This window comes from Plectropomus leopardus, chromosome 15 (assembly GCF_026936395.1).
Source record: "Plectropomus leopardus strain MGB_pleo_1.0 chromosome 15, ASM2693639v1, whole genome shotgun sequence".
NCBI lineage: Eukaryota > Metazoa > Chordata > Actinopteri > Perciformes > Serranidae > Plectropomus > Plectropomus leopardus.
Window position 1 is genome coordinate 31961358 of NC_142190.1, and position 24626 is coordinate 31985983.

Consider the following 24626-nt stretch of genomic DNA (forward strand, 5'->3'; position numbering starts at 1 on the left):
CTGTCCAGGAGCCTTCCCCGCCACCTGATCCAACTCACCACCAGGTGGTAATCAGTTGACAGCTCCACTCCTCTCTTTATCTGAGTGTCCAAGACATGCAGCCTCAAATCAGATGATACAACTACAAAATCGATCATCGATCTTTTGCCTAGGGAGCTCTGGTACCAGGTACGCTTATGAACATCCCTATTCTCAAACATGGTGTTTGTTATGGACAACCCATGACTGGCAGTCCAGTAACAAAACATCAGTCGGGTTTCAGATCGGGCACGCCGTTCCTCCCAATCACACCCCTCCAGGTTTCTCCGTCATTGCCCATGTGAGCGTTGATCTCACCCAGAAGAATTATGGAGTCCCCAGTCGGCACCCTATCCAGGCCACCGCCCAGAGACTCCAAGAAGGCTGGATACTTTGAACTGATGTTGGGTGTGTATGCACACACAACAGTCAGAGACCTCCTCTCTGCAACTCACAGTCATATCGAGGTGACCCTCTTATTCCCTGTGGTAAACACCCTGGGGTTTTTATTTGGCTAACTGTAATCACTCCAGTCATTTTTACCTTATAAATACCTTTAAAAAGGCCGATGCAATGCATAAGTTGCAATTTCTTGTCTTGTCAGAAAGTGATTGCAGCTGCTATCTTGTTACTGAAAAGTAGTTTTTGCCTCAAAATGACTGAATGAATTTCATTCAGAGTGAATACATTTGACATATTATAGCCCACTCAATCCATTTTTACCTGTGCAAATATCTTTAAAGACCAATGCAACAAATGAAATTAAATTTTCAACTTGCCATTGCAGCTGCTATCTCGTCACTAAAAAAGTTGTTTCTGCCTCATAATCACTTGATTGCATTCATAATGAATATATCAGACGGACTGTAGCTCATCCAGTCCCTTTTTACCGGTTTAAATACCTTTAAAAGACCAATGCAACAAATAAAATGCCATTTTCAACTTGCCAAAAAGTAATTCCAGCTGCTAGTTTGTTACTGAAAGGTTGTTTTTGCCTCAAAATGACAGTGACTAGATTTTATAGACTGTAGCTCACCAGTCCTTTTTACCTCTGAAACAACCTTTCTGTCAATTGGGTTTCAAGAAACATTAATGTTTCACAAAGTCATGGCTATGCTGTTACCACGGACATAAAGCCATGTGTATTTACATGCTATGACTGTTTGATCCATGTGAGAGCAGCTGAAGACATGAATACTGGGCGATACAGCTTTAACAGGCTGCGTGTGCTCCCGTGGATGGCAATCAATTTCTGGCAGATGATCACTTTTTGACACAACACCAGCCTGATGATCGCTGTCAGCTGTGTTCTTCTGTTACTGAGAGAAGCAAGCATGCTGCCGAGAGGATCTGAAAAGCCGCTTAATAGCGATAAAGTCGGCACATTAATAGTCCTCTTCTACCGTCACCCAGGGACCTTAGATTGTCTTGTTCATTTGTTTTTGGATGTGGAAATGTTGTTTTATTGCACAACATCTGTAAAAGTGTCCCCTATACTACAGTAAAAACACCAACTGACGGGCAATGGTGGGGAAAGACTTTAAAAAAAAAAATTTTAAAAAGAAAAAGACAACGCTTTGAACGGCGAGGGGTCAGGTCAGGCAGCCTATTATACACTGTTTTGAATTTCTCCTCACCTCAGCACAAACTAAACTTGCAGTGAAAAATGCAGCGCTGTACTGTGACGTGTATTCCCCTGCTGCTGATTGACAGATGTCTAACAACTACAAAAAAAAAAAAAACACTTCGCAATCCCGTTTGGAGATCGTTTTATTGCCCAGACATAAAAGAAGCATATGTACAGGGCATCAGGGATTGTTTGAAAATGGCACACATATCCCTGTTTGTTTAGATGGCTCACTGAGCAATGCAAGTTTTCTGATAAATTGGTTATGCTCTTTCCTACCGAAACTAAAGGACAACATAACTAATTGAATTTGTAGCTACAAGGCAGAGGTCAAACGGTTTCAAACTGTTCCACTCATTCCACTCGTGTGGGTCTTTGAAAATCATCTGACATCAAACTGAACAGATCTGACACACTCCAGCTCATGAAGAACTGCATAACGATGTACCTGATACAGCATAAGCCGTTACACCACTGACGTGGACTCATTTGAAAATGTACTGTGATGTGTTGCTGTGGGGTTTGAAGCATTGTTCCGTCTCATTCTGTATGTACGTTACTTATACTCTCATATTGTAAGCATAAGTGTTGATATGAGTTATGTGAAATTTGGCAGGCATGCATGTTCCATAAATAATCTGTCTCAAGTTCAATCAACCTACACCAAAATGGATTTTTTGGGATGTTTTAACAGCTTTCCCCTGAGGGCATTTCATTTTTTTTTATCTTAACACTATACATTGTACTTGGCTTTTAGAAGTCTACACGTTATTTATACAGATACACTCTAGTCAAGGCAGTTAAGAAGGTGATGGTGAGGAGGAATGTTTACTGGTTTAATGCAGTTACTACAGACTGACACAAGGGACTGAACAGTGTGTGCATGGTGGAAGGCATGTGAATTACTAACACATCTAAGTGTGAGGATCAAATAAATTGTATTATTGTTGCCAAAACGGTTATGTTTTTACCCATCACTTAGTTATTTGGTCTGTCTATTGGCAGGAAATGCCAACAGACTAAGAACAGATTTCCAACAAAATCTGGTAGACAGATTGGAGGAATTGATTGGATTTTTGTAGTCATCTGGGCGTGGGAATTCTGCCGTTCAGAGAATTACCATTTTTTAGCCATAATTATAAAACTGACAGAAGTAGACTTGATTTGAAATCCAAGGGATATGTTTGCAAAGACCAAAAAGATCAGCTCAAGTTAAAGGATAAGTGTTGGAAATGGAGGGTTTAAGGGCAACAGCAATTTGGAGAACTGCTCAGTGTTAGCAGAGCTGTGAGCTCTTAATTTGCCCTTTAACTTAAAATGCTGTACAGATATCTCAATAAAACAAAGTCAAGTCAGCTCGACCTGCATTTGTAGTGCACATTTAAACCTACTACAGTTGACCAAACTGCTTAACAGTCATAAAATACCAAACAGAGAAATACACAAGCAAACAGCCATAGGAACGTGGGAAAGAATAAACATTACATAGCAAATTGCAGCACAACAAGGATGAGGCACAACAAAAGATTAAAACAATTAAATAAGTTGTCTGGCTCAAATCAGTCACAGACAAATGAGAAGAGGTGAGTCTTCAGTAGTGACTGAAAGATTTCTAATGTCAGAGCTGTTTTTATTTGTATGGAAAAGCTGTTCCAGGGGCACTTCCACTGCAAGGGCATGGTTGCCACTGTTTCTCTGCCTAATTCTAGGAACATCCAGCATCATTTGATCAGTCAACTAAGTGCTCTAACTGGAGTATTAAGATACAGTAATTGTTCTAGATCAGAGCGCTTTAAGAGCGAGACGCATCATCGTTTACTCCAATGGACCATTTTTTCACAGCAATAGTGGAACGTGGAGCATCTAAATAGTTCCTGGAAGTAGCATTAATTGCTAGCAACACACTGGAGTTGCAGCAGAGAAGACCATTTATAACAGGCTTTTACAGGGTAAGAAAAAAAAATTGTTTTTTATATTATCAGCATATTTTAACTAAATTAACATGTGCATTAAAGCATGATATTGGATTATCTGCTGTTAAATTAGTAGATTTACAGAGCAATAACAGACATGCTATCGGAGTAAGCTAAAGTTAGTACACTGTACTGTATATACTGAACACATTTCGTTAGCCACTAACAGTCTGTTAATTTAAAATGTCCTGCTCTTGAATAATTTCATCTAAGATTGGGGAGTTAAAAGGGAGAAAAGGTTTGTGAGATTTATTTTACAGCTCAGAGTTACATGTCAGCTTTGATAAAGATAACATGGTGCTTGATAGCAGAGTGCTATTTTGTGATATATTAGTATTGATAAGGATTAAGAGTTCATATTTGAGACATCTACACAGAATGTAAAAATAACATTATTGGAGACAGAAATGTAATTTAAGGGTGAATGTTTTTAGCTTTGTGATTCTGTTGACTCCATTTGTCTTTATTATGTTTCAGCTTAGCTGATTTTCCATCGATGGCAAAGGGAGGAAAGCTGAAAGACCTGAATGAGATCACAGGGTAAGTCATGTAGAAAAATTAAAAGTACTAGGCTTAATGGGCAATTATTCTAAATACTGAAATTGCTACACTACTGTATTATATTATTAATCATGAAAATATATTTAATTATGTCATTATATATGTCATCTTGTTATTGGATATTGGTAACTTCCAACAGGAGCACTGGGTGCTGGAGGAACGGCTATAGATGGACTGCTATGTGATGGAGGATGCTGCGGATCAGTACTGAGTGGACCTTTGTGGAACTGAAAACTTAATAAGTGTAGTGGATGATGAGGAGAACTCTTGATAAGAAGATATCTAAATGCCTACCCAAAACTGAAACTTCTTTTGGAGATTCCTAAGATGAACCTCAGGGTCAGCTAATGAACCTAACTGCCTTGTTGAATTTACGACTCTTGTAAGCAGAACTAAATTACGACAGATTTTATTGCCCGACCAACAGTTTGAGTTAACTTACGACTCATTTGGGGCAAGGAGCTGTCAACTGAGCTCCTGCAAAGACTCAAGGAGACATCAGGAGATCTCTACATCATAGAAACCAACAATTTATGTCTTTATTGCACAACCAACACGTGACACACCTGCACATCTCCAGACTGTAAGAGAGCACTAAATTAACAGAAGTAAAACGTACTTTGAAATGTTGTGTGGAGATCTCATACCTACAGAACTCGAACTTTACTTACATGCTAATTTTGGGGCCAAACTCACAAACACAAGATGTGTGTGTGGAGGGGTGTGACATTTCGTAACCCCCTGCCAGCAGCGTGCTACACACTGAACGGAAAGACTCCTAGTACAGACTTGCATTTTGATATGCATCTCATCTATCTGTATCTTATTTATCCTTCCTTTACACTGTTGTGGGCAGATTGCTGTATTGTTTTGTAATCATGCAATTTGTGATTTTCTAATTATAGGTTTTGTTGATTGACCTTTGGTCATATTAAGTACTTTCATACTTTGTTATATTGTGATGCTAGTACTTGTATGTCTTTACTCAAATAGGATCTTTAACAACCTTTAATTATATCAGAGTTTTTTGATACCGCAGTTTTACTTATTTTCACACATATTTGTTATGTTTGTTAAACGTGGTTAATACTGTTTTACTTAGTAAATGATCTGCCAAATAATTATTTGGTTTTATTTTAGTATTGATTTATTAATTAATTAATTATTTTAATTAATTGCTAATTAATTAATAAATCCCCTATTTAAACCACTACACAAGGTATGTTTCAAATAGTTCCAGCAATAAGAAATCATACTTACATGATAGCCTGTTATACTTCATTTTAAATTAATGATCAAAGTAATTCTACTGGATATTTAATATACACTGTTTGGCAAGTTACTTTAAAATTGTTATACATAGCATATTAGTAGTTAGCTTTTATTTGAATGAAAAACATTATTGTACAATATTACTCTCTGTGGAAAATAATGCATTACACAAATTTTGCATTACTTACTACTGCACCAAAATAACCTCAGAAGAATGAGTAGGTATTATAAAATGTAAAAAGGTCATGCTGTTTGGAGGCGGGTTATAAAAACGCAGAAGGCTCTAGTTTAATATAGTTCATTAACATATAAATCCAGTAGACGGCAATATTAAACAGCCTAATAAAGGCTTTCCTCTGGAGCACAGATCTGACTAATAAATGCATTCGCATGCAGTGGTTTACACTTTGTATTAAAATTAATCTCTTATATTAATCGTAGTGTGATGGAACGAAGTAGCATTTACTTTTTTTAAACAAAGGAAAAAGCTTGGACACAGAGACGGGCAGGCTGACAGAGGATAAAGTCTGATAAGTTATCAAAAAAGGATCAATAATTGTAGGCCTTATACATGAAACGCTATAGACAAATGCTGAGGTTAACACAGCAAAAGCTAATTTCCAAGGGAGTAATTCACAATGAGAAGAACAAACTTAACACAACTAACAAAGTTCCATAATTGGAGCTGGGGAACAAACACGCCTCATCTTCCAAAGTAGTTTCCCACCCAGGCCTATAAAGGTATTTCTAACCCTCTCCCCTGTCCTTTTCTCCTGTCCTTTTCTCCCTCCCACTTTTAGCAAAAGAGCTACACAGGATTCAGTGGAGCCTGGAGACTCCCTGCACTAAGACAGCACCCTCATCCTGAGTATCAGCTCCCTGTCTTCTGCAAGCCTTTCCCTGTTCCTTATTTTTATTAAATCATATACAAGGCTTGCCAATGGTGTGCTCTTTGTTTGGGTAAAATGTTCTAATGCAGTTTTTGAAAATGATGACCTCACATATTTTTTGTGGTTGTAATCTGTGGTAATAGTGTAAGACTACTTCTGCTGGCATTACTCAACAACAATTGCCTCGTTTGCGTGTCAGCGTACCTTTCTCTACATGCCTGGATCGTCCCCATGCAGCACAGCAAAGCATGGTGGAGACTAACTGAGAGGACACCACAAAAGAAGGACATAAACCAACTGCTTGATGTGCTATTTTTGTTTCTGAGTTTATTAGATAATAATTCATTTAATTAATTGCAGTTATTAAGTCAGTAGAAAGACAAAGATAAATAAAATACACATGTTTATATGTCTATAAACTTATAAACTGCTGTTGGTGCTGCTGCTAGTCCATTGACCCACTGTGCTGTCAGCTTACAATCACTAATGGTAACCTGTTGGCCTCTTTCTGTCCCTCTAAAAGTAATAAAGATGACACTAGTGAGTAAATCATATCATTACTTTATTAAGAATGAATAAGGATTTGACTGCTTTTGACTAACGTACAAGACTAAAGTTATAATTTAAAAAGCAATAAATAGCAACCTGCTCGTTTACCATGGTAAGGTATGTCTAAAATATGTAAGCATAACCATATGTCCACATCACTCATAGAGAGAGAATGTGCATATATAGTGTATATAGATTTCATATATTTTGTATTTTAAAATATATTTTATTTTTTGTATATCCATCATATCTTAACCCTTATTTAGCACTCAATCACTTATGTTCAATTGCCTGACTCCTGAGCTGCTGAAATGTGTGAATCTGAGCTGCTGAAATGTGTGAAATCTGGCTGTTAACATTAATCTTCAGATATTAGCATGTTTTACTTTAGAAAACAATATAATAATGAAACTACATATGATGAGCTCCGTGGATATTGTAAATCAGTGCAGGTATTGACTGCTATTTAGCAAAAATCAGAGTTGTCTCTCTGTGTTATGTATTCAAATGGCCCGCCAGCATCTGGGAACTATTCAAAGCCTCCATAAGTCACGTGACGCTAGACTATTTTGAACTTCCGTTGTCAGTACTCTGTCTATTCTAGCTGTGGCGCCAGACCGTTTAAAACCTTAAAAACCACAATAAAAACTTAAAACTGAGCCTAAAACATACAGGGAGCCGGTGGAGGGAGGCCAGTTCTGATGTGACATGATCCTGTTTCCTTTTTTCAGTTAGAAGAATAGCAGTTGCATTTTGTACTTACTGCAGGTGTGACGACTTATCTAACTCCACTTACAAAGAATTACAATAAAATAGCCAAGAAGTAATAAAAGCGCGAGTAGCTATCTCAAGATCTTTGGGGGGGGATAGGTCTTAAACCTTGGCTAAGAGCCTTCATTGAAAAAGGCTTGTTTTGACCACTGGACTGATTTGTTTGTGGAATTTAAAACAGCTGTCAAAAATCACACGAAGTTTTTTCACAAAAGGTCAACTGTGTGATGTTAAAGGGCCAAGAACACCAGCAGAGTAATCAAATCAGTCAGGCTGACTAAACATAACAATCTCTGTCTTATTTCATTTTGACTGAAAAAGTTTAAATTCATCCAATTCTTGATATCACATGAACAGACTATTAAGTGACTTATAGATGGTTGCTTTTTTATGCTTTTATTTATGACTTTTAAATATGCTTTTATTTTGGTTGGGTTTTTTGTCTGTTTTTTATGATAATGGTTTTATCTTGTAGCACTTTGAGATTTGTTTCAAATGTAAAGTGCATTACTAATAAAATCTATTATTATTATCATTATTATACTAGACCAGTAAAGCAGTATCATTTTATTTGTTTTCAACAGTAAAGGGATCTGGACATCATTAGCAAAGCAATGACATGGGATGTTATCTTTGCCAAAAATGGAAGCAAGATTGGTGTAATATGATCAAAACAAAGTCATTTTTAAGAGAGCAGCAGCAACATGCAGACAAAAACTAACATCAGCTTACGTTCACTATTGTGAAGTCAGTTGTTTTCCCCAACAGCCTGCTTGTTATTGAGGAGCGTGTGGTACAAATGAATAAATGGGCTGAAATGATACTGTAGCACTCGCTCAGTGTTCTGCACAAACCGAGTAGTGGAGAGATATATCCACCCGTCAGGACATTATCAGTGTCAGAAGCTGACAACCCTGACTGAAATACAATGTCAGCCCCCCTTTTTCTGTGTCATCCCACATTCTTACCTGCTGACAGCTGTACTTGACTTTGACACCTGAGGTAAGCAGCTTAGTTCCTTGAGTCAGGAGTGAAAGATGTACTGGAGTCACGCTGGAGGTAAGACTTGGCCTGGTATTCCTGTAAATGCAGATTCAGTGCATTTATTTTGTTATAATAATTAGTAGATATCCAATAGTATTTAAGTATTTAAAATAATGAGTCATTCAAAGAGAACACAAAGCTATGCTGTGTGTATGTAGTTCCATCTGTGTAGAAATAAATCAAATACTCAAGTACAGTTATTTTTTAAGAAATGTTATTCAATTTAAAGTGCTTGTGTAAAAAAGTTCTTAAATCAGGCAAAAGTTCTTAAATGCTAAAATGGTGATCTATTAAAATGTCCATCCATCCATCCATTTGCTTTCGCTTATTCGGGTTAAGGTCACATTCGCAGCACGCTAAGCAAGGCATTCCAAACATCCTTCTCTCCAACAAGATTTTCCAACTTCTTCTAGGGAATCCCGAGGTGTTCCCTGACCAGGTGAGATAAATAATGCTTCCAGTATGTTCTGGGTCTACCCTGTGGTCTCCTACCAGTTAGACGTGCCTAAAAAACCTCTGACCATGAGGCATTCTGATCAGATGCCCAAAACACCTCAACTGGCCCGTTTAGATACAAAGGAACAGCATCTCTACTCTGTGAATACAAGATGCTGCAAAGGGAGCTCAATCTTATTCTTTCTGTCACCACTTAAAGCTCATGACTAGACTAGAGGTTGTGCCGGTCCGGTCTGGTGTAAGAGAACCGGTTTGATTTATGCAAATCGGCTAAACCAGCATTTGTCAAAATGTCATGCTCTGGCAATTTTAAAAGTAGCCATAGTCACAGAGCTGAATCCAACTCATATTGCACTACTAATAAGCAATATGATAGCATGATTAACACAATATCAAGTTTATAAATGTATTAACGGAGCAACTTGTGTCATACAGGGTGTGTGTAATTTACTGCTGAGCCAGTGCAGCCAATTTCACCAGACTGGGGAGGGCAGCGGATGCCACGTTTGTTTTCTTTGGGGTAAGGTGATCAGGGGGGTATTCCAGAAAAGAGGTTCGACATTAAACTGATCTGAATTAGTTTAATTGACTCTGAGTATGTTCACTCTGAGTTCAGCACGTGCACGACCTCAATAAAAAGCCATCATCAATGGAGCCCCGATACTTCGATTCACCATGGCGACCGCTGAGAAAAAGAGACCAAGCTTCTTTACTCCATTGGACCTAGAGGTCCTCATGCTGCCTATGGAGAACAAGAGCCCATATTGAGAAAGAAAAGTAACGCAGCTGCAGCAGCTAAGGAGAGAAAAGCATCATGGGAGAAAATCACTGCCCATGTAATTTGTGTCAATGCGTAAGTTTAAATGCATGTGTCCATTAACCGCACTTTATTAAAATCGTAGTATACAGGTGAAAAAGTGGTGGATTGAATAGCCTACATTTTGATTTTCATTTAGGTGCAATCCCACAGGAGAAAATGCACTTTGAAGCAACTGAAAATGAAATTTAAAACATCATTCAGAAAGGTAAGCCATATTTCACTCCGCCATGATTGGAGGCCGACCTCACTTTTGTTTTATTCATATTTGACGTTAAACAAAGTAAATATTCATTCAGTGGCTATTTCAACATGTAGTCATTTAAACTCCCAACAGAATGCTGTTTTAACACATATATGTCCTCTCCCCTAATATCCTGCTGAGTAAATTAACATTTGATATTGATATAAAGCACACACTGTCGACACGATATTAACTTTCTTCATGGGACTGAGAATTACGATGATGATTGTGTATTAGATTTTGGTAGCCTACAAACAAATGTGGGGATGGTGCTTTTATTTAGATAACTGATATTTGATTATTGATTTTGTTTTTTTATTTTATTATATGCTGGTATGTTAGCTTATCGGATGCTTTTTAAATTTATTATTGAAGTTTTGTTTTATTTTATTATTTTGAATATATTTATTTTAGATTTCCTTCAAAATTGTATTTATTTTATATCTATTGGAGTCATTGATTTCTATACTAAAATGTGGTGATGTGTATATGAAAATTCAATGAAATACTAATTATAAAAATGTAGCATGATGCACAAAATGTGTTCTGATGTGAGCGCATGTCCGGGGTGTGTGATTTTGGTGTTCCGCAAAATGTTATTAAGATAAATGACACCAGTAAACAGTGCCGTTCTAGCAGATATTCATCGGGGAATGAGAGCACATTCAATCGAGATCTGAAAATCCTCTCCTGACGTAAGGCACTGCGTAATAATCCTGCTTCGATGTCAATTGGATGGCAAAAATACAGACAATCAAAGGTGAAATGAGTAATTATTTAGATGAAACCTCCTTGTTTCACTACAAAAACCTCAATACGGTGTCAGCTGTCTGGAGAGAAATCGCAGGGAAGCTGAAAGTTTTTGCTGAGGTGATGACCATCGCTAATAACAAGCTAGGCTAATATTACTTGCTGTTGGCTAGATTGTGTATGCAATTTCCAGTATATATGACAATATAAAACACGTTTGATGACTTAAAAAGTAACATTACAAAAAAAGGAAGAAAGTAAGTAGGCTACTTACCCATCTTTTAAGCGTTTACGTCTTATCTTGCACGCGCAGCTAATAGCTACATAGTTGGTCATATGAATAAGCATACATATTTAATGTTTTCAGAGTGGACAGAGAGCTGGTGGTATGCAATGTAACGTGATAGTTATTCTCTTTCTGTCAGGACATAGTGGCTTTGTTTTCCACTTAGGATTGACTGCTCAATCATGTAGGACACCTGGTAAAATTTGATGAACCAGTCCTTTCTCTTGTTTGGCTTAATACTGACCTGGTTTGAAAATGTTCACACTGGCCCAATCTACTCATGACCATAGGTGAGGGTCGTAACCTTGAGAACCTACAATGATATTATAAATACCAGTCAATCCCTGTTAATTTTGCTTAAATAAATTGTATTACATGTCAATCCACACACCAGTGGAGCAACATAAACGACAAGTACCATGATATCCACACCAGTAACAAATCCATTTGAAAAAGGGCTCCCAACAGCATGTGGCCAACAGCATCATCCAACAGCATGTGGCCAAATCAGGTGCATTTCAGCTCAAAAACAGAAACATTTTAAGAGAGATGTAAGATACTAGAATTTACAGCCTTCAAATTGTGCAAACACACTAACGTTTAGTACCACTGTGTCTTCGGACTTGAAAAGAGCGAGGACAAACAAGCACACTCATATAAAGTCAACCTACAAGTGAGCAGTTCATGCAACTCCAACTTATGGTCTGTCCACAAGGTTTGAAATCCTGTCCAATCAATTATCCTATGTGAACTGCACAAAAACAAATTACTTTTTTACAGACAGCACTTTGCAGTCTGTGCCTACAGCTGATTATCAACTCTGAATATACAACTGCTTTCCTCAGTGTAGCTGCAGGAGAACTGTTTAACTGTCCAAAACCAGAGCATTTTGGACAATTAAACAACAATGACCAATGATAAATAAAAACAACTTTGCCCATAGTTGTTTTTATTTATCATTGGTCATTTCTGGATGCAACAGGCAATACTAAGCTAAATTAAATGGTTGTGTTAGAAAATAAACGTCACAGGTATAAAACATGGACATGTAAGCTCTAAACAATATTAACTCTACAGCTCCTGCAGCCCATAAAGCAAAGCAGGGACTGAACAGTTTTTTATCCACCAAATAACATGCACACACAATTCTATGTTCCTAGGCAACGCAGTGGTTGTTGACCTTCTCATCTGCTTGACTACATTCATTAGCAACTCAATTATGAAAGCATTTTTTATTGATTTATTTTTCCTGGGCTGTGGGTCAAGAAATGCAAAAGTTCTGCAACATGTATGAGTTTTATTAACTTATCCCATGTAAAGATTTTTATATGAAAGGTCTTTGGTTTCAGATTCGAGATCCAAGATGTCCTTTAAGAGTCCAAGATACATGAGCAGGACTTTCAAGGTAACCCGGGGTCCTCTGAGACAGACCTGCTGTAGATCCATCTGTCCTCTGTTTACGATTCTCTGTTTAACAGTCCTGACCCTTGCAGTCTGAGGTAAAGGTGTATACTCCTGAGCAATTAATTCCATTTGTTCTAACTTATTTTGAAGGGCAACAGTTCTTGTTTAATTAAAAAAAAATGTTTTGTCAATTTGGAGTTCTGCCCACTGGTGCTTCCAAGAACAACTGAGCTTTGTGCACATGTTTATAACAAGCCCCTACATTATTGTATTATCAGCCTCTACCCAGTTTGATGAGCTCTACTGAGCTTCAGAACAATCACGATGATTCATTTTGTGTTGAGTGAGTCTTTTTTGTTCAGTCTCAGATGGTTTCAGATCATTATATTACTGCTGTCACTTGACTGTGTTTTATGAGTTAAGTTCAGCTACACAGAGAGTGTGAGAGTATATGTAGATATTTTACATGAATGTTTGTGATTTTAAGGAAGGAACAACTCAATACACTAAAACATAAACAGGCAGTTTAAGCTAAAACCAGTCCATGACAGCCACACACCAGGTGGCAGCTTTTGTGAACATAACAGCAATAGTGCTTTCTGTAAGTAGGGTGGACCACAGATGGTATAAAAATAATGGATGCAGCCACCATTACATTAGCTTTTGGTTTGGGGATTCCCACTCTGAAGCCTCAAGTTTGGCAATTCAGCCATTACCATCTTGGATTTTTGGAACCAGAAGTGACGACTGGATAAGAGTGGAGCTGCGGAGGAGCTGACTAAATCCACATACATCATTATCTATAACTTTAAGCTTAAATAAAATTTAAATGGGTGAATTAGATAAAAATCCACCCCCCATGCAGTGGGAAAATTATCTGTTTTCTGTACCAGGCCATAAACATTTTTTATTCTTGCTGTAAAGTTGAGCATTTTAACATGGGACATCATGGGAATTGATTCGCTTTGCTAGCCAGCCTCAAGCGGCCATTCAACGGCAGTTTTTTGGCCCTCCGTGTTGGCTTTATTTTTCAGCCCCGGAGGTTGTGGCCTGTTACTTAGCTTTGGCAGTGTTATAAAAAAAAGAAAAGAGGGACACCTAATCTTGACTTGATGAGCAGAAAACCCCAGGAAAAAAGCCACAGATTCGTCTCTTGGAATAGGGGAAGCATGCTTAAAAGGAAACCTTTGTAAATGTAGAGTGTGTGATGTAAAATAATTAGAGCTTAACATTTAACCTTTGACGCTAGATATGTTACCCACTGGAATTACAGATACTAGAAGCAAAATTCTCAGTTTTATGCAGAGAAGGGTCTTGCTCACTAACTGGACTAATTAAAAGGCTTTAAGGTAAACACAAGGACATGTCCACAGGGTAACGGTGTGTGCCAGCAAAACCTTCTCATCAATTGAGGACATCTATCAGAATTAAAAAGCATGGTAACTGTACAAAAGCCAAAAAAAAAAAAACTGTATTGACCCTCAAGACCTCAACAAAGCCATAAAGTAAGAACACTATTGCCTGCTACCAGTAGATGAAGTTGTGTCAGAGATGCCAAATGTAAAGTTGTTATCGGTATTGGAACTGTCCTCATCCAGTTGTATTTGTAAGAACCCATGGTTTGCGTCCAAGTTATGTCTCTCTAAGACACCATTTCGCAAGTGCCAATTCAACTGGCTTCCATCTGGTGTGACATCAGCTCCGAAGATTTTCCAGAAACAATTGCTTAGAGACTGGAGGACTTGGAAGAAGTTGTGAATGGCACGGACAACATTCTGGTGTGGGATGTAGATAACAAACACCACAACAAAAGGCTGGCACAGCTTCGTCACTGAATATGAAGCTTAAGTCTCAAGGTGAACAAAGACAGGTGCATGGTTGGATGGTTTACAGAGATACATTTTGAGTGCAGAGGGTCTGAAGCCAGACCAAAAAAAGGTCAGAGCAGTTATAGACTTGCCACAACCACACGACCAAGCTGCGCTGATGAGGTTCAGAAGCATTCTGATGTGAGTGCATCACTCCGAAAGCCTTTGGAAGGGGATGCTGTGTGGCATTTGGAAGCAAAGCAACAACACAGCTTAAAAAGTCTGAAGAAACTGCGAAGCAATGCCACAGTTCTCAGGTTTTATTGTGTAATCAAGGAAGTCACATTGTCAGTGGATGCAAGCTCTGAACGATTGGGAGCTGTTTCATTGCAGGAAGGACAACCAGTGGCATATGGCCCAAGGGGTCTTAACGACACAGAAAAGATATGCAGAAATAGAAAAGATTGGTATTATGTATGGGTGGGGAAAAATTCAAATTGTATCTTTATGGAAAATGGGTACAGATGGAGTCTGACCATAAACCACTAGAGTTCAATGTTCAAAAAGGACTCGTAACCGCAAGGATGCTGATGAGATTGCAGGCTTTTGACTTGCTCGTAGCCTACAATCCAGGAAAAGACTTGCACACTGTAGATATACTCAGCTGAGCTTATCTGAAAGAACAGCCTGCTACATGCTACTACTAGAGCAGGAATTAGAAGTTAATCTTTTATCAGTGCACCTTCCAATCTCAGAATAAAGACTGAGCCAGTTACAAAGTGCAGCAGCAGAGGATGGTGAATTGCAATTCATGATGAAAGCTGTTCAGTTGGGGTGGCCAGTGCAGTATATGCAAGCTCTGGCTGAAATAAAGACATACTCGACCTTCAGAGAAGAAGCTTCAGATTAATTTTTTTTTTTTTTTTTTTTAAACGTGAATGGGTTATTTAAATCGACTTAATCCATGTGTTTGACTTTGCTGTTTACTGCTCCAGTGGAGGCATGTCGCTGTGAGTCGGGAACAATTTCTGACTGAGACATCTCTCCGATGATGCAAGCAATGCGCTTGTCTGCAGCAGACAGCTGTGACTGGAAAGAGGCTCCCCCTGTAGCCGCTGTGTCTTTTTTTGTGTGTGAGTGTGTGTGTGTGTGTGTGTGTACTTATTTTTTTGCTTCAAGTTTCATACTAAACCATTTTCTTTAAACACCTTGGATGGTTCTTACAACAGAGGACACAGAGTTAATGGCATCCGTTACCTCCTTCAAGGCCTTTGATTTATCTGTCCCTGTCACACTACTACTAACAGAAGAAAAAATATTTTTTCCTCTCCACTTCACCCAAAATAACTAAAATCTCAGCGTTGGAAAAGGTTTTTTCTCTCTCGCTCTTTGTTTGACACATGTTGGCAGGTGGGCGAGATGCACCTATCCATAGTTATTTTCACCTTCTTACATGGCAGTCACTGGCTGTTCATGGGTGGGGATGAATGCTAATTGCTTACCGGTGTACTGTCAATTTACAATTGATGGCATTCATGAACGTACACACATGCCTTCAATCAAGTCCGAGTTTCCGGTGTAGGCTTTTACTACCAAGATGTGATGTGACATGCAGATTCACTCACAAATTTACTACCATTTCATTAATGAGACCGTTTGTGCCCAAGGTGGAGACATGGGTGGCGGGTAGTAACAACCCAAGAGGTAGAAGAAGTAGAGCGCGTAGTTCAAGCAACTCCCTGAAAGCCATCAAAACTCTGCCGGATGACATAGTTTACATCATTTAGCAGAATTTTGCTGTGGGGAGAGGAGGGATATGTCGGCACTGATTAGATGGAGGGAAGTTTACCACAGTTCATCCACACACACTACTCACATTCTTTTGATACAGAGCTAGTTGAAAATTATACCTTTAATATCACAGGTAGCATAACATACTTGATGTTGAAAACAACATCATAAATGTTTTTGTTGAGAGAGCCAGTCCCATGGTTTAAGTTAGGGCTGGGTGATATGGCTTTAAAATACTATTTGGATATTTTAAGGCTATATTGCAATACTTTTAAATGTCCTTTAAACTAACGTTAAGTACTAAAATACAAAATTACTGAATGAACTGCAGCTACAATTAAGTTAAATAAAGTAGCTGCTGTCAAATTATAAAGTTGAACACACCACAGTTATAATGTCCATTATAATTTCTTGCTGTTCAGCAAAGTATTGTGTAACATATGTGCATTATTTCATGATGGGCATGTGCAATTGATGAATGAATGTATTTGCTGTTTTTATTTGTTGTATTTTTAATGTGTGTGTACTGTTGTTTTTATTGGGTTTTTTTTTTTAACTTTAGACACTGTAGTCCAAGACACTTTTCCCACTTGGACCATAAAGTCTATCTCATCTAATCTAGCATTTAATAAAATACGGTTATAACAAAATTAAATAAAATACTGAATGAAGTTTTTTAAGTATTGTTATAAATAAATAAATACCACTACTTACAGTCAAGGAGTGGCATTACTGACATTTTTGATCCCACAGCCATCAAAGCATAAAAACATGCATGGTATTGTTTCATTTTTACTATATTCATGACAAAAACCTGGTATTTAAAGGATTAAAATTCCTGTAATTAACGAATATTTGATATTATTAGGAGTGATGTCGGTTAACTCAATGAACGTAGTAAAAATAAATATGCTTGAAAGCTAGATTTTGAAAAGCACAAATTTGTGCACAGAGCGATACAGGCGTGTGTAATATTAAAGCAAGCCTTAAGGGTTAATCTGATTATTCCTATTCTGGAGGAAGTGTCAAATTTGCTACCAAGTGTCTTATACTAATGAGTTTGATTCATAACTGTTCATTTTAAATTTCCTCTTACAACTGAGTTTTGTGGGAACTTTTTTGACCCTTTTTTTAACAGAATGATGTATAACTGTGTAGCTCTGTGACAATATTCTTTACGCACTCACACCTTGGAAACTACATGGGAAAATCTTTTTCATTATTTGTTCACAGCTGAACATCTTTTCACAGATTCATAAATTAATTTGTTCATATTTTTTACACATTCAGACATTTCAATTAATTTGATCAAAATGTTTTTTCACAGATTCACACATTCAAATGTATTCATAGAAAATGTTTTAAGGCATTCAGATGTGGTGATACACAGCCACAATACTCTACCTACCTAGTAAATGCACTGAAGTAATGTATGTATTAAAAATTTGGCCAAAATCTGTTATCCAATTTTTTAGTTAACGTCTGGTTTGAAAAGTTTCAGGACATCTATCATTTATAGAAATATGTCCAATTACTCTTGCTGATTTTTATTAAACATGCCACAATAATCGTCGCCTTCCCTGACAGGCAGCTGTGGCTTCTCAAGGCTCCTTTATTCACTGCAACAACACAAAATTGTGTGTGTGTGTCAGAGTGTGTGTGTGTGTGTGTGTGTGTGTGTGTGTGTGTGTGTGTATGTGTGAGAGAGAACTGTCTGCTCAGTGTGGCAGCACTTTTAAATTAAGTTTCTGTCTTCATCAAGTGGCCGTCTGAACAAGCAGGTGAGGAACAGGAGATCAATCGTGTCATGAACTAGGGGTCACCTCAACTGTTTTTAACGGTTAACTATCAGCTCCTGTTTTGCATGCTGTCACCGCTTTAAAACCACTTTAAATTCCAAAAAGAATCTGATCTGCAGGCATCTGACCTTGACTCTTTTACAGCCAGAAATCTAGACAGCATAACAGGGGATTTTTGGAACCACAACATGGAAGAAGCTGACTGTATTTCAGGTAGCTGTTACTGGACATGAAGACAGCATCCGTCATCACTAAAAATAACAACTTTCCTTACACATCTGTCCTAATTAGATGGCGGCCCAATCCTCCACACCCACTGTTCCCCTCTCTCACAGCCTGTTCTCATTCCCCTGCTGTCAGACACTCGGTCAGTGGCCATCAGCGTTTGAATCCTACACACAAGCAGGCCTGCTTCTAGACTTCTAGACTAGACTTTGAATGTGAATGTGTAAGAGATGTTGTTGGGTAATATGAGTTATTGTTTAGGACTGTATGCTTTAACATGAACTGAGGCTGGTTCTAGGCATGGCCAGAAAAGCCCATTAGGTTTTTTAGTAAACAGTTTAAATGACATTGAAATTATTGAGATTTATATCATGTATCATAATATTATCTTAAAATATTGCAATATTATTTTAAAGCCATATTGACCAGCCCTACAAATTATCTCTCAGATATGGTGACACTGTGACAAAAATTTGTAATGGAGGCAGCATATCGTTAAACAAACTTTGTCAAAAATGACATCTGCGCTTGGAAATGGTAAACCTAATTGGACAGTCCTAAATTACTACATGTTTTTCTTATTGTTTTCTGTTGAAACTAAACTTTCATATTGCTCATATGGGACAGCATATAAGCCAATACCAATGTATCTGTGATGGGCCAATATTGGCTGATAAAGTCAGCTGACTGATATATCGGTAATCTCCACTTCCCATAAACACAAGTATATTTTTAAAAAACACTATGAGTGAAAATTGCCACGGCGACATTAAACCAGTACCTAGAGCATCACAGTTTGAAGCGCGTGGCCTCTGACCAAGCTGCCATACTTGATGAGCTGGAAAACAGTAGGCGGGTTTACATTGACCCTGAAATTGCACAAATTAAAACTGCCAAAATACGCCTTATGGAAACACGTCAATTTTGAAAAAACAACAGTTTATTGCAAAAATGTTTTTTGAGACATGTTGACTTTTCAGAACGATTTTTTTGATAGCCATTATTAAAAACATTAAGTCCTAAAGACGTAAAATGTGCTATTTTCCTTATATAGAGATATCTCTCCAGACAGAAAATGAACGCGCATGGGACCCGCGGAACTCCACCGCGTGCACGCGCATGTAAATCTTGGAGTCCCTGACACTACAGAGGCTTTGTGCCGGCCGTAGTAATGGATATTTTTGAATCATAATTCATCATTTTTACCATTTTACAACACATCCATACGCTGCTGGCTGTAAAGCCTGTAATATGGACGTCTTACCGTGTCTGTATCAGAGACCGTATATACAGCCTACAGTCAGTATTCAAACTACCGGTTATCAGTGAGCAGCGCGGAGCGCTAGTGACAGTTACCAAAAGGTACTGAACATAGTATTTACTTCAAGTTGAGCAGTGTAATAATACACAGGGCAATGTTACAAGGCACCACCTTTTATTATATTTTTGTGGGCACATCACTTTTTGATTCTGCTAATTTCATTTCTCCCGTGCGGACTACGATATGATTCCCTGATAAGTAGTATGTATATTTGTGTGTGTGTGTGTGTGGGTGTGGAGAGAGAGAGAGAGAGATAGATATACCATTATCTGATTATCACATAAATATTAAAACCGACAGCACCGCCGTCATTACACCGTCTATTAGCGTCTGTTGCTAATAAGCTAAGCTACTACGAGAGGAATGCTCGTGAACGAGCGCTGTTTGCTTCGAGCACTCGGGTAACTTGTGTGTGTGAGCCAGTGAGTCGGAGTCAATGCTCGGGTACACTCGGCCGCGTTCGGCTGTCGTTAATCATTTCTACGCATGCTCTATGGGCCAGTAGATCTGGGTATTTTACACTTTTCTAACCCGGAAAAAGTTTTCGCTGCTTCATGCCATGGATCTATTATAAATCATGCACCCATGGATCAATCTATGCACCACTGAGCAGCTGTCATTGGAATGAACGAGGCCCCGCTCCCACTGCTGTATCCAGATTTATAATAGATCCATGCCATTAGTGGTTATTGGAATGTTATCGCGAGAGGAAAATCGCATAACATTGCGAGAAAGTTCCTACAACATCACACAATAGAAACGCAGTCACCTCGCAATTCTTTTATTTGAAATTTCAAGAATACCTCTTGAGTTTTGTGCAAAGCTGTGATGGAAACCCGCCTAGTATGTCTCACCAGACTCTAACACATGGTCAAGATTTATCTTTATCTTATTAAAATAGACAACAGCATCACACAATGTAACAGTGAGGACTCCCTCTATGATACACACACAGGAAATGTACTATAAATTGATATTCAAATGTTAGAGTAGAATAAAATTAAATAAATAAAAATAAAGTGTCATGAAAGAAACAAGTAAATAACTGCACAGACATGCAGATAAATTATCAGAGTTCACATTCGGCTGCAAAGCTAAAGGGATGAGGGCCTACCTGTTGGCTCGCTGTCCTGGCAGTTACCCGTCACTTGGTCGGCTTGGTCTCCCTGGTCCAAAACAGCTCGTGCAGGTCCTGGCAGTTCATTGTCGACATTAAACACACGCACTAGAACTTCAAACAAAAACTAAACAGGTCCCAAGAGAGAAATTCCACCGCTCGTCTCGCTCGTGCCACTCAGAAACATCACCCATTCCGGTCAGGCAGTCCCACACCTGTTCCCAATCGACTCTTAATTACTGCGACACACCCCCTTTCAAACGCTCAACGGCCAGGGGCATGTTCAAAATCACAAAGGTGTCAACTGTTTGATACTGTTTCGGGATGAATGATGAATTGGAAATGGTGTGAAACTTTGAGGTACATTGTCTCCCGTTCTGAGAGTGTGTCAGAGGTGTTCCCAAATCAGAAGCCACGTGTGTTTAAAACAAATTCTGTTGGAGTTGTCCTTTTTGTGTAAGTTTATAGCCTACGATTTTTGTTTTTATTTCTCACTTGCTTTGGCGTCGTAGACGTCCGTTTTCCCACGCCAATTAAGGCCCTTTGAATTAGACTGAATTCAACTCAGCCATATTGACAAAATAGGGTGTTAAAGGTACCACTGTTTGTTTAAATAAACATTTTTGCAACGTTTTGTGGGGGTGGAATGCAACCCAGGTAAGCCCACCCACCACACTTCGCCTGAGAAGGCATACAGGACAGTCCAAATAAAGACAGTGTGTCATGCGTGCTTATATTATATAGGTTCTCTAATGCAACTTCTTTAGTTTCTCTCAGTGAAATTAATTGAATTTCTTTGTATCAATAGGATATTTTTCATACCAATATCATATTTTCTTAAGTGAGCATAATTAAAAAAAAACAAACAAACATTGCAGTATTTTCTAAACATTTTTTTTAAAGTCCTTTTGAAGTAATTTAGTCTAGGTTGGTTTGTTTTTTCTTTTTGTTTGTTTGTTTTTTGTACATTTAATCTATTTACCAAGGTGTGCAGAGGATGAGTTGAGTAGTCAAACAGCCTGAGGAGAGAAGCTGCTCTGTAGTCTGGTGGTGCAACAGCAGCAGATACCTCTGTATCTCTTGCCAGATGGTAGCAGGGTGGCATCTATAATTTTCCAACCAACTTTAGATGAAACAACTACTTCTGAACAACTAAAGCCTTAAAGGCTGCACCCCCATGAAAACCACGCTCACATGGGTCCCATCAAATATGGCAGCTTCAGTATCAGTCATTGTGTAGCTGTATTCTGCAAATTAAGTCAGACTAACTTGGTTTGCTGAAGTTCCTAGAATAAACAAGGTATTTCTAATGGTTATTTTTAAGTTGCAACAGCTTCACAAAATTAATTAAATAACAGCTAAATTTTGAATTCAGTATTAAGTCAACATAAATTAAGATTAACTTTATATCTACTTTACTTTTTCAAGGCAATTGGTTTCCAGGATTATTTCAAGTAAGATCAACTTGTCAGATTTACTGTAAACTTGCAAAAGTGTTCACTTGTCTGACTAACTTGGCTGAGAACAAGTTAATTTACACATCATTTTTAAGTTGCAGGACTTCACAAAATTAAGTTAATACGGCTAAAATGTAAGTAAACTTATCAATTAGGTATGAAATAAACATCAATTAAAACTAATAGTTATATTTCTTTATCTTTATTGGCTTCTTAGATTTATAGAAGGAAGATTGGCTTGTGAGTTCACAGTCCAACAGCAAGAAAAATTCTTAATGCAAGGTAAATTGATATTTCTATCTATTGTTAGATTTCTCATGCAGAGGTGAGCGAAAATGTAAACTGTACATAAAACATACAAATTCAAACTGCACAGAGCTTTCTGCTTTACTGTGAGCAGCATGAGTGATGTAAAGCCTGTGATGATATCGCCTCAGCATTGTTTGGATGTAACAGAGTCATGTTATCCAGGCAGGCTAGACTGCGAGTGTAGAGCAAGCTGAGGACGCCTCTGATCTCTCATTTCACTCAATCAAATCCTGCTTTAAAGCGAGAGCATTATGCATAACATTTTGGGAAACACTAAGTGCAAACAGTGGAAGAGGGTTGTCCACCCTGCTGACATCGCTGAACTCAATGAAGATTGCCAGCAATTTCTTGATTCCAAAAAGGCAGCGCGCCAATCACAGCAGCAGCAGCAGCCTCCTCACACTTAGTGACTCTGGGAAAATTGGCTGCAGCACAGAAGCTTTCACAGACTCTGGCAGAGGAGTGTGGACCTGGTGAACGCCTGATAAGGCTGATTTGAATGAAACTGCATTCTCCTTTGTTTTGATTACAGGAATTATAAATATCAACACTGACCCCACTTGTGATGCAGCCCCAAATTAATATATTTTAGCTATGAAAACAATGCGGGCAGTCTGGTTTGAGCATGACTCAATGATGCCCTCAAGTGGCCTGAGCCAGCCAGCTGCAGCCAAGACAGCAACACTTCCATCACCAACAGAATATACTTATATTTGTGTCTTTGTGTTAAGCTCTGAATTCAGTTTACACAGTCAGACACACATGAGAGCATTCATTATCACCATCTGTCTGCTTTTCTCTAGCGCTGTGTCTGATGGATGCGGGAGGTAAGATCTTACATGCATGGCTGTTGACAACAAGAAGAATCATCACATTTACTTCAACGTTTTAGAGCACAGAAGCATGGGAGCCTATTTTTTTTAGCACACACTTAATTATTTCCAGGATTTTTTTGGATGTAACTGTAAAAACTACTTACTTACTGTGAAAGTAATGCCGTTCAAACATTACATCTGAGTTAGCATTTAACCTTATAGAGACATCATTTGAAATAATAATCATAACTAAAACTTTCTTTGAACATAGGAAAATGTTTTCTTTAAAACATTACTACTTGTAGGTTAACGTTACCCAATGTTGTGAGAATGTTCCCTGCTTGCTGGATAGTAGTAGTAGTATAATAATTTATTGCGAAATATCAAAGGCCCACACACATCCTATAATTGGAGAAGACAAAGGTGGTAAACAATAGAGGGACTTGTTCATTATAAGCCTCAGATCTACATTGCGTCTACATTGCTATTACCCATCAGGCAACTGGCCTGCCTTTTTGTCTTTGATTACATCATAGTAACTGCATGCTTTACCAGGTGTATAATTCACCGTTGCTGCAGAAGTCATTGTGGGCTCATTCGGAAGAACGGTCACACATGGTCATACAAGTGAAACAGTTTGCTACATATATTTTTGGCCAAGGCTGGTTCATGTAAAAGAGGCAGCGGGTCTCTAATTTGTGTCCAGCGGGGCCTACCCTCAGATGGTGTTTGGTGTCTGTGGAGAACACAGATAAAGGTGAATGCCGCACGCTCACTATCTACCGCTTGCCTGCTGTATCATCTGTTTAACAGTTAAATGTGAATTACAAGCACTTTGACCAAAAACAAGTCTCAGTCAACTAATTGCTGTGTTGAAATGCACAAATGTGCACAACCCCTTTCCAAAACTCATGCCTCATTCTGATTAATGTAATTATACAAAATGAGCAATTTTGAATAAAGCTCTATACAAATTGCTTAAATTTCAAAGTACTTTACTGGCATGTAAACTCCCAGAACAAAGTTGCCAAATCATCAAAACACAATCACAGCAACAGACAAATGAACTATCATTATCAATTTTTTTTAAAGGAGAAAAAAAAACATGGCTTATGTGGATGCTAATTATTATTGGTTAATAAGAACTATAATGGGCGGCACGGTGGCACGGTGCAGCATGGTGGCATCGTGGTTTGCACTGTTGCCTCACAGCAAGAGGGTCCCTGATTCGATCCCAGGTTGGAATAGGGTTCAGCCCGGGCGGGGGCCCTTCTGTGTGGAGTTTGCATGTTCTCCTCGTGTCTGCGTGGGTTCTCTCCGGG

The 24626-nt window shown here is 38.3% G+C and overlaps 1 long non-coding RNA gene across 1 annotated transcript in view; it reads right to left on the minus strand.

The window, feature by feature from the left end:
• Positions 1–20931, minus strand: part of LOC148187351 (uncharacterized) — a 103505-nt gene extending 82574 nt beyond the window's left edge. The window contains exons 1-2 of the long non-coding RNA XR_015778909.1: positions 20721–20931; positions 8630–8741 (exon numbers count right to left, since the gene is read on the minus strand). This is a non-coding gene — a long non-coding RNA (uncharacterized LOC148187351). The remainder of the gene's footprint in view (positions 1–8629; positions 8742–20720) is intronic.
• Between the last annotated feature and the right edge of the window lie 3695 nt (positions 20932–24626).